This window comes from Strix aluco, chromosome 4, assembly GCF_031877795.1.
Source record: "Strix aluco isolate bStrAlu1 chromosome 4, bStrAlu1.hap1, whole genome shotgun sequence".
Taxonomy (NCBI): Eukaryota; Metazoa; Chordata; class Aves; order Strigiformes; family Strigidae; genus Strix; species Strix aluco.
The window spans coordinates 49477145-49494910 of record NC_133934.1 but is presented as its reverse complement, the minus strand read 5'-3'; the positions used below and the strand labels follow the sequence as shown (position 1 = coordinate 49494910).

The window sequence follows — 17766 nt, the reverse complement described above, 5'->3', positions numbered from 1 at the left end:
GGAACTGATGATAAAAATTTTATAGTGATGCTGAGTCCAGGTTATAGTGATTTAAATTTTATTTCATTCTACTTACCTTCAAAAAATCTTTACTAATTTAGATAATATTGGTATTGCTTTTGCTTATACATTTTTCTTTATTTACTTGCTTGAGGTAGAATATGCATATCCCCAAACTTCTTTGCTGACTAGGTAATATTTCAAAAGAATTTAAACTCCTCCCCCCAGTTAATATTTGAAGAAATCTAAAGATATAATTTAGTTGATTTTTTAGACTCACATGGAATAAAAAACTAAACGTCATGTTTAAACAATACAAATGCCCTTTGTACTTCCGTATTAATTACAAGTATGTTCTTATGTAGATTCTTCACCATAACTTACAGTTGCTATGTAAACATACAGTCTCATATAATTATTTTCTTACATAGAATTTGTTTTAAATATGTGCAGAACTCATAACAAAATATATATTTCTGAAGCATTTTAGCATTCCATGAATTCTATTTCTTTTCAAATCAGTGAGAGCGTATTGAACAGAACTCCATTCTTTTAGTATGCATGAGTTTAGTAGGTTTGCTTGAATTTTATGGACCATACAGAAATTATTGATAGCATTGGTGCTTTCACTCTGCAGTGAGCCATTTATCTATAGACGTTGTTGTTCTTGCCTTTAATAAGAACCTTTGTATGCTCAGTCCGCTGATATTGTCTGTTATCCCTTTTAACCCAAGTTCTTACATGTGTGATTGACAGAAGAATTACTCTGGGATTATTTTGACCTCCAGTTCAGTTTTCTTAGGCTGCTATAAAATGGCATGACATAATTAAATCCAGACATGGGGGTGGTTTGGTTCTGATTACATGACAGCTTTAGCCATATGCTACTTGGATCAGGGGACTTTTATATTTTAATTGGGTTCTCCTGCATGGCTAAATTTTGTAACGTCTTTTGATATTAAGGTCTTCTTTCCCTCTCCTACTGTTCAGAGTACCTCTATAACAGAGCTTTGCTTGAGAACTAGCGTGACCCAGTCTTTAGAGGGGAATGGTTAATTACCAGGAACCTGATTTGAGAACACCTGGAAGTCATCAAAATTCCTTCTTACTAGCCTGTTATACGAGGATACTGAAAACTTGGGCTGTTGTGTTTTCCTATGGCCTTCTATAAGTATACATCACCATCTTTTAAAAGCATTTTTTCATTCAAGTGAATGATTCTGACCTTTGTTGTGCCTCTGCAGTTCTGTTTCAAGCATTTAAATTATTTAAGTGTTTCTGCATGCTAGGTAACTAGCACAGTTTCTCTAGGCTTGCTGGGTAGAAAGGGAGTGTAGAAGCAAGCTGGGTATAGCATTTTTCTTGGTATCCCCCTCACCCTGATTCAGCAAGTAGGCAGATGACATAAAATGCATGAGAAGTCTCATTCAAGGAGAGGTAAACTGCTGATCTACACTGGGAGTGGGGAGGGACAAGTCACATCTGCACCGTGAGGCACAGACCACTCTGGCTATTATTCAGGGTAAGCATGTGTGTGTGAAGGGAGTTAATTCCTTTTAGTTCCTGGATAAATCCATGGCTGACCTCATTGATGTGACAGTGAAATCAGCAGGAGTTCTCATATGCTTAAAAGGAATGCATGTACTAAAGTGCTTTCTTTCAACCAAGGTCACCGCATTGCTAATCTGAGCATTTTTCCTTTGATGGGCAAATACTTCCTGGTCTCTGACCATCCTTTGCTCTTGTTGATGCAGAGGTTTGGTTCAGTGCCAAAGAAGCAAGTGGGATATTTACTGCTGAGTTCAAGATGAATAGGGTTTATAATGGGAGCAGAAGCCACGGCTGTCTTGAAGGCAGTCTTCTAATTAATCGTATCTATTTGTTGTATGACAGCAAGATCTTCACAGAAGAGTTCTTTTTAATATCTCCCTTGAGTTCTTCTGTGTGAGCAAGGGCATCTCAGCCCACAGAGAAGTGTGAGGAACTGGAGAAGCTATTTCTTTTTCCTTGTGAACAAGCCCACATTGCAAAGGCTATACCTAATAAGGGAGATGGCATGTTTTTTCATACCAATTTGTCTGTACCAAAGATACTGCTGTAAATGTTTATACTGTTATCTAGAAAAGCATTCCTTGGAGACAACTCGTGTTGTAATTTGAAATTAGGGTGGATATGTGTGCTGCTGGTGTCAGTGGCTCTTTTTGGAATTACCTGACACTCTGAATGTAGGTCTGCTCCAAAGCCAAAATGTTCTGAGATATTTTTGTGAACTCTAAAGCTAATCATAGCTAAGAGGTATTTCAACATTGTTTGAAAATTCCCACTAGAAGCACATGAAATCACCCCTGAACAACAGTGAAATGTAGATGTTGTGTCTAGATTCATTCACAGAATTTAATAGAGAATGCCTGTAGCATGGTTGAAAGCAGCTTATAGCCAGCTTAGGTATAGAAGCCCAGTTATGGCAGCATGGTGTCCAAGATTTGCTAATTTGCTTTGCTTCTTGACTGAGTTCTCTAGTACTTTAGCAGCACATACACTAGACAGCTATTTTAGAGCTAGCTTTATTTCTTGCTACCCTGCCGTCACAGTGCAGTCTAGACAAACTTCGAGGCTCAAAAACTGTCAGACCACCAGACTGCCAGGTGAGATGGGAAATTGAGGTCCTTAGTCCGCAAGTAAGGTAGAGCATACCTGAATGGCAAATGAAAGCCATGTGCAAAGAGTAGTTTGTACTTGAAAGGCCTCCTCCGAGCTCTGTGGCAATTGGAGCCTGTAAACCACCTCTTACCAGGACATGGGATTCGAAAATAGGAGGAAACTTGCAGAGGTGGAATTTAAGCTTGTGCTCTGCAATCCCAAAGTTAATCTTTACCCACGGTGCATGTATTTTTGGAGGCACCTCTCCTTTTATTAGTGTATTTGTGTTATGTTTAGAATGAGTGATCTTAGATGTGGCAGGAAATTTTAAACAAGACTTATCCTGCAAAAGTAGTTATCCTATTTACTGGCTTTCAGAGGATGTATTTCTCAAATCAATAGTGAAAGTAGTAATAGTTTGTATGTCCAAAATGTCTTTAGTGAGAGCTTCAAAGCACTGTAAATGTATCCACAGAGTACTTCTGTGAAATAGGTAAGATGTAATATTACCACTTTACAGAGAAGTATAAAAGATGAAATCACTAGTCCAGATCTAACTAGAACACCAGTGATAGTCAGATAGGATAGAAATAATATGACACCTGTTGATGTACATCAGCTATATAACTCTTGTTTCTTTCCACACAGCTTCTAATGCTAATGTTTGTAATTTTGGTTACAGTTACAATTTTATAATAGTCTGCTGCTTTTCCACTCCTGTGTAGTAGAGAAGCAAGTCTCTGTGTGCTACGTGGCATTATTTACACTATTAAATTCCAGGCAGGTATCTCTGTTTGATCTGATCCTTGGTGTGGCATTACTGATGAGCTTGGAGGAGATGTGACAAGCCTTGAAGTGAGGCAGATGCTGGATGGGGAGCTGGCAGATTAGGGGAAGATCCCAGCAATCGTTCAGCAGTGCAGGAAGGAGTAGTTGTAAGCCTGACCTTTCTGTGTAGAGAGCCATCAAGAATAAGGTGCTGACAGCAGTTGTTTCACTAAGCCATTTGAAGCACAGGGATATTTCCTGTAGTCAAATGTGGCCTCCAGGGGTCAGACAAATCCCCAGAGTCTTTTCTGGCATGTGCTAGACCTCATGAGGCACCACCAAAGGGTTAAATAGTTTCACAGTGTGTTGCTCAGTCTCTAATTAGGAAAAGGTCCAAGAGCTCAAAGTTCAAAATGCACATGGTCTGAGCTGGGACTAAGCCCAAGTTCCCATTGATTGCAGCCTCATATGTTAAGTGTGCTGCATCTGCACATGATTTCTTTCCCTTGCCATTTCTGCTGTTTTACTTTTTTAAGGAAAAATGAAACAATTCATCTACAGAGTTTCACTTCTTTTGTCACTATCCAAAGTCTTTCATTGCTCGAGCTTGTGTGCTTTCTGGGAATAACTTGTGACCCACTTTATAATTGAAACCAGGCCAGTAAAACATCACAAAAATCTCCTCATTCCACTCCATTCTGCAGCATCTGCGACTACTGCTGGAGAAGCAGGAGAGGTCTCCTCCCAGCAGAGGGGTAGATATGAACTGGTCAGGCTGAGCCTCAGGGGGCCTGAGGTTCCTTGTTGGCCCCCAAAGGAGAAGCAGAGGACAGGCAAAATGGCATCCAGCTGGGATTGTGTTTTGAGAAGAAAGGACAAAGTGAGGCTAGGCTGAGGTCACAACAAGGGAAAGGAAAAAACCAGTTTTACTGAGCAAATAGATGGTAGAAGCCAAATGCATGGATGGTAATGTGGGAGGGGACAGGGTCAGAATGTTACTCCATGGAGCCTGCAACCTAGGGAGCAAGCAAAGATAAGTTCCGGTGATTCATAACCCAAATACTTTCTGTTTTCAGATGCAGAAAACTTAAATGTTTCCCTTTTTGGTCCATCAGAATCTTTCTCCTATCCATTTTTTTTTTTCCTAGGAAATCAAATTATTACTATGTTTTCAGAAACTTGCGTTTAATTAAAATAAAGCCTCATCTTCCTTTGGAAAATACATTTTAGTAAAACATTTTAGTGTTTGTTGGAAATCAAACAAGGGGTTACATGAGCTTTTGGGACTCTGTGTTTAAAAGTGGCATGGTTTGGGGACTCATAGTTTTAGGTCTTACCCCAGAATGGATGGTAGCTCCTGGGTATGAGAGCCAGCTTTCTGCTTATGAAAAAGAAGGTGGTGATTCTGGTCTCCACCTCTTTCTCTCTCCTGCTTCCAGCCACATATGTTTACTGCTTCCCTCTGCTGTCTCTTGCGCTGTTTAACATGGCAGGGAGATGAGTCAGATCATTAACCTGTCTGAAAAACATATCCAGCAAGACAAATTTGGTCTGTGAGCTTTCACACCATTCCTGGAACATGTGTAAGGGAGGGGGCAGACCTCTGCAGCTGGGAATGGCAATGAAGAGAGGGGGCAAGATGACACTTTTGGGTAAAAGTAAGCTGTTAAATCAGCTTGGCCATCTCGCTTAGCTGGTGCCTGGGTTGGTACTGTTGGCAGTGCTGGTAACAAATTTCCTGCGTCATACAAGGCTTAAGGACAAAGAGGCAGCTTCATCCTTGGCATAATTCTACGAGTGGAGTCGCAGGAGTTATACCCAGGGTGACTTTGTCTAAAGTGTGCCTTTTCAACAGAGTCCACTAAATCAGCTCATTCTTGCTCTCTCTTTTGTTTCTTTATTTGTGCCTACACTGAATTAGCATCTTAAATAAATTGCCATGGGAATCAGAGATGCAATAGCTAGCTTGCTTTCTCTTGTGCATCTACAAACAGTCTTTTCATAGCAGTCTTTTCACAATCTCATGAACAGTGTTTGGGCACTTGATCCATATCCATCAAGAGCTTTTGATGCCTGTCCTGTTCCGTAAAAAAATCTTAACAGTGTAAGGTGCATAACATATGGTATATGCTTGGTTGACAGAAAATTTGTAGCACATATAATTTATATATGCAGATGAAACATCTCTCTTTTTGGAGTGACTTGTTGCCTATTTATTGCTCCTCACTCTCTGATACATTATTTCTATATTTTGTGACACATGGATTGTAGAAAAGAAAGAATAGATAACTTGATTTGATGAAACAGGACATTCTCTGCATAGAGGACAATATAAAAAAAGAGAGCTCTGTAGGAAGATAGAAGGCTGAAAAGACAGGCCTTGTGATGAAGAGAGCTGTGGGAGCAGATCAATAGGAAAGGAGAAACTCTGAAAAGGCCTTGAAGCTCAGGACAAGAAAGCATGGCTTTCATGGGGATGTAGGCAATGTGGCTGGGGTATGGAACAAAAGATGATCTCAGTTGCTGAATTTTCCATGGAGAACAATGTAGGTGCATTGGGAACAAGATCCAGGATCAGTAATCAAAATAATTAAAGTAATCAAATACTGTGATCATATGGTGGATCTGGGCAGAGATTTACATGTTAAAAATATTAGGAGAGCTCTGGTAAAATAATGTGAGTGTGGATAGCACAGTGTTAACTAAGCAGGAAATCTGAATAAAAGTGTAGGTTATATACTTGGGTGGCAGCTGATGGAGCCTTGCAATTACACCAGAATTTCAGATATCATTGAAGAACGTGCCTAGTGTGTCTCACTGTGAAGAAAAACTTGCAAACGTGACCCCAGCACATTGTGATGCGGAGATATGTGCCAGAACTCGCTCGCAGCCTGTCAGCTGAAGCCTGAGAGCTGCGATATGCCTGCCCATCTGAACGAGGCGCTAACTTCAGCATCTGCTTCTGCAGGGGGCTCAGCTGCTTTACCAAAGCAGAGGGGGAAGAAAATTACTTGTGCCAAGACTATACAGTAATGAATGTAGTGTGATTGGGCTGCTTTAATTTGCCCCCAAAATTAAGAGCTGTCAAGGCATTTAATACAGTATGCCTAAAACACAGGGTTAAATATGGGCCTGGAGAAAAGCAGAAAGCTGAAAAATAGAAATGCATGCTTATAAATCATAGTGGTACAAGAACCTGCACAAGCAAATAGTAAAAGCTGGATAGAATATAAGAAGAAGTAGGGTGTCTTGGGAGGGTGCCTTGGGGAGTGTGAGAGAGCAAGAGGTAGATGCGGAGAGAAGAATTAATCAGAAAGGTCAAAGAAAGAACAGTGAAAGCCAAAAAGATGGCATGGTTTTTAAGGAGGATTTTAATTATTTCCAAAGCAGAAAAGAGCTCGAAGAGGCTGAGGCTGAAGTACAAAGCATGATATTTATGCAGGAAGTTATTATAAGAGACTTGATGAGACTGATTTTGGTGGCAGACGGGCCTCACAGCCAAACTAGAGACATAAGAAAGTAGGACAGCGCTGGGATGAAATGGGATCAGCAGCTGTAAGCAGGGTATTCAATTAACTAGGAACAATTCAATTCAAACAACAGAGAGAGGAACTTGGGGAGACAGGTGGGATCATAGATGGCTGAGGCAAGATCAGAAGAAGCTTAAATTTCAGGAAGTATTCACTCCATGCAATACCTCTTCTGTCTCTTTGTTAAGATCACTAAACTGACAGAGAAGTATTTGCTTCTGAGCCACGTTACCTTTCCTTGAAATGATGGAGGGGGGCAGATGGGGGGGCATGGTGTGGTGCTGAAGAAAGGGGAGATTCAACACCTCCAGTTTTGACAGCAGTAAGTTGCTAGATCAGCATGGTTGTCTCACAGAACCTTACCCTAAGGTGCCTGTGTTGTGACTGTGCTCTTTCAGAGAGATCAGGACCAAAAGAACAAGTGGTTAAGATGGAGGTAAGGAGAAGCAATCATAGGAGGATCAATGAAGGTTGGGGGGTTAGGTCAAGAAGGTCAGGGTAAGACATTTGTGACAGAGAAGTGAGAAGCCCCAGTGTCAGCAAACAAAGTGTGTTGGGAAGGATGAGAATAAGAAAAAGGGTGGAGAGAAGAAAAATCAGAGGCTTTGCAAGTGAAACTTCTCTACACTGAATATGGACTAAACTTAATTCACAGGGTTTTTCTTAGTTGTTTGTTTGTTTGATTAACCTAAAGGGAACAATGCATTGGGAATGCCTGTGGGCTTTCTAAAAGTGTTAGTATGAATATGCAGCAAATATGTGCTTCTCCTGAAGTGACATCGATTTTTTTTTCCTTCCGCCCTAAGCATTTTACTGCTTAGCAATAAACCATCAAGCACTAGCCCTTCCTAGTCAGTCCCTCTTTTTCCCCTACTTAAGAATGAAACACAATATCTTGAACACCCAGAATGTGAAGAAGCTAATCATTGGCTCGCATTGTGGCTGGCAGGGCCGGCCCGCCTCTTTGGCTTGTGCTGACAAGCTGTTTATGTTTGTGCAAGGCCACCCTTTAACTCAGCCGCCTGATGGCTATAATGGGACCAACTGTCTGAATGCTGCAGGGAGCTAAATCTTCTGATCAGAGGCACAGTGAATTTCAGTCTTTGATACTCCTGCGTGGACTCTATGGAACACTAGTAAGTAGCCTTCTGTCTCGTTGTGGCTTTTCTCATAAGACTAAGGGCATGTTTTAGCAAGGCAGGTAGGTTCTGTCATTCAGAGAGGCAGCTATTAAAGTATTTTCCTCTGTCTAAAGTAAAAGAGCAGCTATTTTAGATGCAGTGTCATAACTACAAAGACTACACTATTTCAATCTCAAATGAGACCTTCCTGGGAGGCATGAGGGAAAAAGTTAATAGGGACACAACCCATTTAAGCTTGCCAGGTTATTTTTTTTATATGACTTTAATTAATCTGTATCTAGTTCTCATTTTTAGCTGCATTTCCAGTATTTGATCATCCAGTCATGTTTCAAAGAGCAGCAGTTTTTGCAAGGTCATAAGTTGTTCAGAAAAGTGTGGAAGGGCTAGAAATGGGATACTATAAAATGAATGCTCCCAAAAATGCTGATAGGTGCTGTCATATTCTAAGATATGTGCCTAGCAGTAGAACAAGCAAAGTCATATTCAGAGATTTCAGTCCTCTTTGCTGGCTGCTATTAGGAAATGTTCACAGTTCCAAAGGGCAAAAGGATTTAGAGATGGAACGAGATTGACTTTTTGTGTCTTTAATATGTGATTTCTAATGTTCAGAATTTTAAATAAAATATTCCATGTTTAGACAGTATTCCTCAACTTAATCCTGCATTGCAAATGTTGATGGACTTTTCAGACTTTCTCTTTTACCTTTTACATGAGCAGAGAATCTTAATGTCCCTGTCAGAGCTGGACACCATTCAGAATCTCAGAACTAGTCTGTCCCTGAAGTTCTGGCAAGTCTGTGTCTAGATTTCATGTGGTAGCTGAGGAGCTCATCTATGGATCTCATTTTATAAATGAAGAAAATAAAGATTTGACAGATTAAGTGACTTTGCCATGGCCATAGAGCAAAGTAAGTGTCAGCACTCAACAGTCTATTACAGAGGTCACTGTACTATCTTATTTCTTTTTCTTCCTTTCCATTATTTTACAAAATCTTATCAGATAATGCGACAAGTAATTTCTAGGGACAACTGTGTGCACCTCACAGGGCTCAGATTGGCTAAGAGAAATACCTCGTGATTGAGCTGCTTATCCAAACTGCTCTGAGCTCAAAACTGGGTGGGAAGCCTCAAGCAGAGCAGGCTGTAGCAATATTTTTAGTTCTTTTTTTCTTTTGGCATGTCTGAAAATGTCCCATATAGCACTATGACAGCACTTCAATATTGCCAGGATGGTCCTTTCTCCAAGGCATTTCTTCTTCAGCTCTCCCCTGAACCAGAAGTGTCAGGATTTCCAGAAAATTCAGCTCAGGCTTTGAGTTCAAGATATCTGGGGGAAAAAAAGAAGCTGTCACTGTTATGCCTCTTTTTAAAATCACAGAAATAACCTTACTTCTAAATTTCAATCAGGTCTTTGTTAGCCTTGAGTCTCGCCAAAAAAATAAAACCAAATCTGAAGCAAGGCCTGCTGCCATGGTCTTTTCAGCTTGTCTAACTTGCCCCCTATGGATGTACCCAACAGGGGGATGCCCTGGGGGTTGTGCCCTCATCTCTGCCATGCTGCTTGTGTTTTGAGGCTCTGCACATCTTCTGCGGGCAACCCTGATGCAGTCTGGAGACCTTTGGCTCAACTCTCCTACTCATCTATAATGCTTTTAAGGACTGCATCATTCAATGAGTCTTGAATTGCAGAAGGCCAGTCAAACAGTATTATCTGCAGGAAGCAGTGGCTGAGAGACAGACAGAAACTTTCAAATAAAACTGGTCAAATTATGGGCAGCTATTGTACTTAGTACCTTCTATCTAGATGGGTTGTGATGCTCGCAGTTGTTCAGCTCTGAGACTGAGCCTCCTCTACAGCAATACAGTGCATGCATGGTAGTGTATGAACTAAAGCTAATTACAGCAATAAGCTGCTTCTGTGCCAGGCTGTGAACTCAAGCCAGAGGTTTTCAGTCACTCTCTCTAAGTAGCAGATAGATACTAAGCCTTGATTAGTAAAGATGAAAATGAAATTGGTTTTCATCTGTAGATTAAGAAAGCAGGATCTCAGTACTTAAGTAACAATGAAAGCCATGAGATATACATCAGGCATAAATGCACACCTAGGAGTTTTTGCTGTGCTCTCTCAGTACATAGTTAGGAATAATCAATATGCTTACTGCATTGTCTCTCTCTTGACTGAAGAAAGAACTCCCTTGTGCATCATGAGCTCAGCACAACATGGCTTGCTCTGTAGGGGCAGGCTGTGCCTGTTTGATTTACATCAGGGTAAACAGGCAGAAGATTAAAATTGATTTGTCTTCTCCCAGAAAGATAGTGTTCAAGATGTTTTCACAAGGCTTGCTAAAACAGGGTGCTGAATCAACATCTTTCATAAAAAAACCTGACTACTCTGAACTGCATATGCTATAATTATACTTTCTGATTCTGAGACGGTAGGCAGTTTGTGAAAACAAAATGATTTACTAATACTCATTAACTGAGCTTTCAGATAGCCTGGGAAGCAGATAAGCATATCATCCTCAATCTACAAGAGAGGGAAATGAAATCTGCAAGAAAGCTGAGAAAGAACTAAGATCTGATTCCCAGGGCTGTGTTTTTACCAAAATTCATTTTCTTACCCTGGCTCTGTAGGTGCACTGTATGTTGACTGTGGGATCCCTTGCCAACATTTTCCTGCAATTGAGTCTTTATTCTGCAGGCACATTTGCAATATAGCTATTGTTCAGTTATTTGGCAGTTAACAAAAGGTATTAATTTGGGGTTGACTGAAACCCTAACCTCTTACCATGAACTCTTAAGAGTACTTCCCAAATATACTTACAGTTGCCAGATTACAAAGCCTGTAATATTGAATCTGATCTACTAGATTTCCCCTTCTTTGACCTTGAGAATGTCAGGCCAGCTCCCAGAACTGATCGATGTCTCAGGAAAGAACAGCTCTCTAGATTAATAAGAGTCTTGAGTTACTGGAGGTGTAATTCATGACACTGAGCATTTGAATTCTTAGGGAAAGCAGGAGGCTTTAAGAGTGCTTTTCATCTCAGGGCTTTGGCTTATTAGCAGGTGCTCTGCTGATGTGTTCTATATGCTTGGCACACATAATTAAGGTTATAAGAGAGAGCCTGTGAATGAAATACCACATGTGCCCCCCTCCCATCAGCTGTTTGAGTCTGTCTAGAAAACTGAATTGCCAGGTAGCAGGGAAAAGTCTTGAGGGCTTGAAAGAAGCAGGGGCAGCCTTCTCTCAGGTTTGGATAGACTTTCTTGAAAAATCACTCCCCGTCAGTACTCAGGTCTCCCTAGGGATAGAGCCTGAGATTTGCGAACAAGCCCTCGTCAGCCTCCAAGTTGTCCTTTCTCTTAAATCTGAACCCTCTAATATCCTCCATGCTAATATCCTCAGTTTTCACCCATAACTATGAAAGCTTTTAAAATCTTTCATTGTGGGTTTGTTTTTTTTTTTTTCCCAGGTCCATTTTCCTAGGTATTAGATCCTTTTCTAGGTAAGGGATGTTGTTGCCTGATACTGGTTGGTTGTAAAAAATGAAAAATGCTAAGCATGCAGCCTCTTCTATTAGAAAAGAAAAAGCATCAGTGTTGTAGTACTTACATCTCATACATCAAGAGCAGAGGGTCTCCTTCTAATGTGTGCATTTTATTTTGGTGGTGTTGCTCAGAGAAAGCACTGCACTTAGCAAAGAAAAGGATTGCAAGGCAGGTTATATGTGCAGGATTCACCACAGGAGAATAGAGGAAGTTTCTCAACCGGGAATTTGCCACAGGGCCAGTTCTGTAGGGTGGGCTGCCTGAAATATAATAGAAAACACAGGTCAAGACAGAAAGAACAGGGATCACTTCCTATCTTCCTTGCCTCTGGCAGAGAATGAATTGCAGTGGCTAAGTGGTCTTCATTTGTATCTACCAGAGTCCACTGTTTTCTTTGACTTCTGTCCTGTCTGATATGCCCAGCCCCCCAGCTGGCCAGCAGTGCTGAAGGAAACAAGCCTCAATGGCATACAGCTACTTGTACTGGCTGTGCTCTGTCCCTGTGCTGGGAAGATGTTCCCTTGGACTCCATAGGCAAGCCCTAATCTTTTCTCTTACTGAAATCACTGGCTTACAGAACAGACTCTGCATTGCTGCTTTGCTTTGATAGTGTGTAAAAGGCACAGTCTTGCAAACTACATTCTTTTAGGGTACATACAGGACTGGTATAAAATTAACTGCAGCCTCCAGATGGCCCACCCAGATTCTTCTCTCTAGTTCACCTCTCTCAGGCCCAGAAAGCAAATTGTATCCCTGTATGTGCTCAAGTAGGCAGGAAATATTATAGATGCCACTGCTCCTTCATCCACGAAGGAGGTTTAAATATCTCTGTTTCCTTCCTTTTTGCCTATGTAGCTGGGCCAAAAGTCTACGAAAGCAGCAGTTTGAGCTCGTAACATAAAATGTCCCTAATTGAGTGGGGAGCTTGCTGTGTTCTGTCCTGGTTGCCGCTGTCTAAAAAAATTATCATGGCTGTCATCAGCCTTTCCCTCTTATCACTGCTGGTTCACAGCATGTGAAACTGAGAAGCATAGTACCTGTTAAAATTCAAGGATTGCGCTGCAGTTTCCTGCATGAAATGAAATCATACTGGGGCTTGCTTTCTTCCTGACATCTTTCTGCTTACACAGCATCTTCAGTTGACACTTTACCTAATGCTCCCTAAGGTGTACTATAACGCCCTAATGTACCCTAACTGTCAGATGTTAATGTTTGTTATAGTATTACCCTGGCATGGAATTCTGCAGGTCTTACTCTGGCAAAATTCCCACTAATGGCAATAGGGGAACTGGTTACTGAAGGGCTGAAAGGCTGAGGGGGACTGAGAGAATGACAATCTTTTCTCATATGTATGGTTTAATTTCTGCTTCTGATTGGGATACTTAACTTTAGAGTGGTACCTTTGGCATTCTTTTCAATAAGTTTTTGAATGTGTAAGAGCAAGTTGATAGGTCTTTGATGAGGTTAATATTAACTCCAGCACTGCACTGGCTGAACTTTCAGCATATTACAGTTTTCAGATATTGCCTTCATGAGACCATCTGTCTAAAGAAATCTGCCTCCTTCTCTCCATCATCATTTTTTCCTGATTTCCACTCTTCTCTGTCACTTTGAAATCTGTGCTTGACACTCATATACACTTTGGGACCCAGAGCTAAATCAAAACAGTGCCTTAGTTCACAGTGGCTATGGAATATGTTATACTGTCACACTCCAATACACAGATGGGAAAATGTGAGCCAGGGCTACTGTGGCTCTGACTGTAAAAAACAGGATACAGGAGTGGGCAGAGATGATCATGTGGGTAGAAAGAACAGGGGCAGCATTCTTGTATATGTGTGGAGATACATAAATTAGGGTATTCTCAGTAGAGATATCTTGTATTCCCACCTGCCCCAAAGCCCTGCACAGCCTCAAGCCTGTCAGCCTTTCACTCTGGCTTTTAGTGTCTCCTAGCCTGAGGCCCCTCACCCTTAGATTCAGTCTCCAGGTCATGCCAGTGTAGAGCATCTAGCTCCTCCCTCTGGTCCATGCCCCCCTGCCTCAACCACACAGTTCACAGCCTCTTCATCTTTCTGCCATAACTCCTCTCCTTCCATTCTAGAGCTACCTTTTTTTCCAGGCCTCCCAGATCCCATTCTCCTGGACCTCTGTGCTCCATACCATTTAAGATGCTTGTTCTCCCTGCCTTGCAGTCCCTAAAAGCTTCCCCAAAGCCCTTTGCTCTTTGCCATATTCCCCTCCTACTCTTAGCTGTCCTCACTACAGCTCAGTGTTTGCAGTCTGAGAAACAGGGGGCTGTTTCTTCTCCCTTAGAGTCTCAGGTTCTTCAGTGCAAAGGTCTCAGCATACCTTCTTTTTCCTCTTTCTTGTTGTACTTGAAGGCAGGAAGGTAGGACAGGTCTAGGGTAAACTAAGCACATACTAGCCCTCTGTATGCTGTAAGATTGGATAGCTCCAGGCAAGGTCAGAGAAAGACTAAGCCGAGAAATATAAAAGCATGGTATATTTTTTAGAAAATGTATCCCTTTCTATTTCTTTTGGCAAACAAAGAGTCCAGTATTCAACACGTGTCTTGTGAACCAACTTCAGGCCCAGAGCTGCTTTTGAACTGTTTGCTGTGATACTTCATGTGCTCATTTCTTTGTGTTACTGGTCACATGGTAACATTTCTGATTCTTGGATGAACGATGTTTTCAAACAAAAAGAGGGATTTGGGCACATTACTTTTGGTCCAGAACTTTTCATGAATGCAGCCATATGAAAATGTATTACATCACTGTTTCCTGGATACTTGCTTTGGAAAGAAAGCTTCCTTAAGTGAATGAAAGTTTGTGAAAAACAGTAATACTGAGACACTACAATGTTATAGGAGCCAGGGCTGGTGGTTAATTTCTGAAAGCAAACTATCATTCAGGGCAGTACAGAGCAGATGCGTAAGCCTGGCGCAAACTGAGTGTATGCCAGTGTTTGTGGGCCATGGTTGCCACAGAAGTGTGACATAGAGCTTGAAGTAAGATTACAGTCAGGAGGAGTGTGGGGCTTACCTGCTGTTTCATGCTATATTTTCATAAGCAGCTTAAGCATTTGTCTCAGTCTTCTTTCTTCCCCTACTCCAGTTCATAATGCCCCACGTCTGTGTCAGCTGCAGCACTCAGCAGCTAATTCACCTCACTCACCTTGCAGAAAATTGACCCATTTTGTCATGGGTCAGTTTTCCATCAGGCAATGAACTGTATCTGTTCACTGGGAGTCCAACAAGCGTTTCAGTGCAAGATAGTAAGTGGGAGTGTACAGCCAGAGGGGAAAAGTGAACCTTTGAAAACAGTCTAATGTTTGTCTTGTGAAATTACATCCTTCCAGTATTTGACCTTCCCTGATGAAAACCACTGGGACATATACACTGCCTGCTGTTTGCTGGTTTGTTACTTAAAGAATACAAAGTATCCAGCCATTAACCCATGTACTGTGGGCTTCGGGGTGGGAAAAAGGGTTCACCATCCCAGCTCACTCAGAAGGGAAAAGGCTGCATGTCTCTGTCACCAAAGCACTGTGAATGAGATCATGTGCCCCAGGCAAGCCCAGATCCCTGCAGTCACAGATGTTAGTGAGACCTGATGGGAAAAAGTGTCTTAGTGCTATGCTTATTCTCCCTTTTTTTCTGGGGACAGCCAGGGGCTACTGCAGGCTGTAATGAAAACAGCAGCAGCCGTGGGGCTTCTCCAATGATGACATCAAGGTTATAATGCATTATGTCTTTGTCTGAGTTACGTATTTTCTTTCTGTGGAAAAGAAGTGATACATTATAAAGCAAAATACCAAAAGCACTGAAACAGCCCAATCCTCATCTAACGGTAGGAGCAGGCTGCAAAGGCTTATCACACTATAATATCTCTTCAGAAGATCAGCTGACAATTATGTGCCTTTCTGGAGGGAGACAGGCTTTTGCCAAACTCAAGTCACTGGTCACCAAGCTGAAGTACTAAAATAAAATATATAATAAGTGAGGCCAGACCAACTGAATACAAGCTTACCATCTGAACGCAGATGCAATATATTCCATGTGCTGGCTTTAAAATGCTGGTGGTAAAATGATTTATAATATCACTAATTTGTCTTTAAAAAATGGGTTATTGTCACTGCCAAAACTCTGCATCATTTTATTTCATCAACAGTAAGTGAACTGAAGCTTCACCTTGAACTCCTCCAAGGGTAGATTTGTCTCAGTTTATCAGACTTGTGTGTTTTCAGTCTGTACAAAGCCTGCCAGTTTGTTTGCATCAGAATTCTCATCTCGGACTTAAACTATGACCGACTAGAAATCTGCATAAACATTTAAAACCCTACACCAAGCAGTCAACTGCTGAAATGAAAGGTAAACACATAGGTGTGGTGCATCCCTGGCTTCTATCATTCAGGCAATTTCACAGATTCAAATTAAATGGCAAGGTGCATCCTTCACCAAACCCAGACCTTTCACCTGTCACTTTCTCAGTATTTAAACTGCAAAAAACCAGGATGGAAAATAGGTTGCCTTAATCTGTGCCTTTGCAATTCAGCAATCTCAATACAACCACACTAGACTAGATGGGAGCAGAATCCAGGCCAAGAGAGATACATATTCTGCCACCTACTGTGCATCACAACCTGTCTGACACTGACTGAGGAGGGGCACTTTTTCTTTGCTTTAATAAACATGCAATGAGGTTTAAAAAGACCTTTCAAGAATCTATGTGCAAAGCTGCATATAATCAGTATAATCATTATCTAAGCTACATCCTACTCCACTCTTGTCCTACTAACATCATTGATCTTGGTGAAAAATCAGCGTTGTTTTCTATGGAAAATAACAGGGTTGTTTTGTAGCTGCCATTTGAAAACATCCTAAATGGAAGCTGCCGTTTTTCTGAGAAGGCAAAGTGCTCCTAGTAGGTTGTTTTCCCTATCTGATCTGTTCTTTGTTGCAGTCTTTCCCATATGAAGCTTTCTAAGTAAACTTTTTCTCACCATGAAACTGGTGAGTATCTTCCATCTGCATTTCTCCAGAAAACTAACCTCCCTGTGCTAGATAGGAACATGGTGCTTGACTGCCTCAAAGTTCATGGAGACAGAGTGAGAAAGTGGGCATCAAATGATGCCTTAGTAATATCCAAGCAACAGTGAGGGGACACACAGCTAGCCTGCCTGGAGGCAGGAGCTATCTATGGGCAGTAGGATGCTGATACCCCACATGGATGATACAAAAGAGGAAATGAAGAACAGAAAAGAAGGGAGATAAAGATGGTGAATAAGAATGATGCCTGGAGCCTGGAAAATGAAGGGTTCATTTAAAATCAGTCTTCTTTTTTTGAATCTTGAATTTTCTTGAAGTTTCCTTACAGAGTTATTGTTTGTAAAAGCTACCTTTGATGTAAATGGACTGTTTTTTTTGAGAGAATGGCTATGTTGAAGGGTACCTGAGAGATCAGTGTGAATTAATGCATTTACTCCTCAGAGGGTAGAAACATTCAGTTGGCACAAGCATCCACAAACTGAAAGTGGTTATTTCAACCTATTCTTCACTTAAACACCATGTCTCACCAAAAAAAGAGTTCTTATTCCAAAAAAAACAGCCATTCAACTTGTCCTGTACTGTGATAGTACAGTGGGGAAGAGAGCCTACATGTCCAGAAAACCATACAAGGGCTACTCTGCTTACCCCATGAAATAATTTCTGGCCCCAAACCTGGAAGTCTGCTCTACTGGGATTTCATGGAAAATATCAGTCCTGATAAAAACAAGATGTAGTCAGTTCTCCCCACTTGTTTACTAAGTGGGAGAAGAATAACTCAACTGTTAGCAAACCTTGTTTCCAGCTGTTTCAAAAAATGGTATTATTTGTTTCAGCTGACGTCTGTGCATTTCAAGTGTTTCACTGCTTACTACCTTGATGGAAGAACAGAACAGAAGAGAGGAAAAATGCTAGAATGCAGGCCAAAGATGCACAACTGTGGTAACAGCTGAGCGGTAGAGCACATCAAATCTGTTCTCCAGTACCTCTTGTTTGTGTGTGGTGCTCTGGTGTCTAATAATAAAACTGAGCTCATGTGTAGCCTTTTACACTGGATCACTGGATTGTATTTCACTCATCTGGAGGGC

General features: G+C 41.3%; 1 protein-coding gene across 5 annotated transcripts in view; it reads left to right on the top strand.

The window, feature by feature from the left end:
- The window catches only part of TRIM2 (tripartite motif containing 2), a 122619-nt gene that overhangs the window by 41166 nt on the left and 63687 nt on the right, over positions 1-17766 (top strand). Inside the window, exon 1 of one of the 5 annotated variants that reach the window (XM_074822996.1) lies at positions 7976-8074. The exons of the other annotated variants lie outside the window; for them this stretch is intronic. The gene's annotated coding sequence lies outside the window, so the exon portion shown is untranslated. Of the gene's footprint in view, positions 1-7975; positions 8075-17766 lie in introns of those variants that run through there. 5 annotated transcript variants of the gene reach the window in all.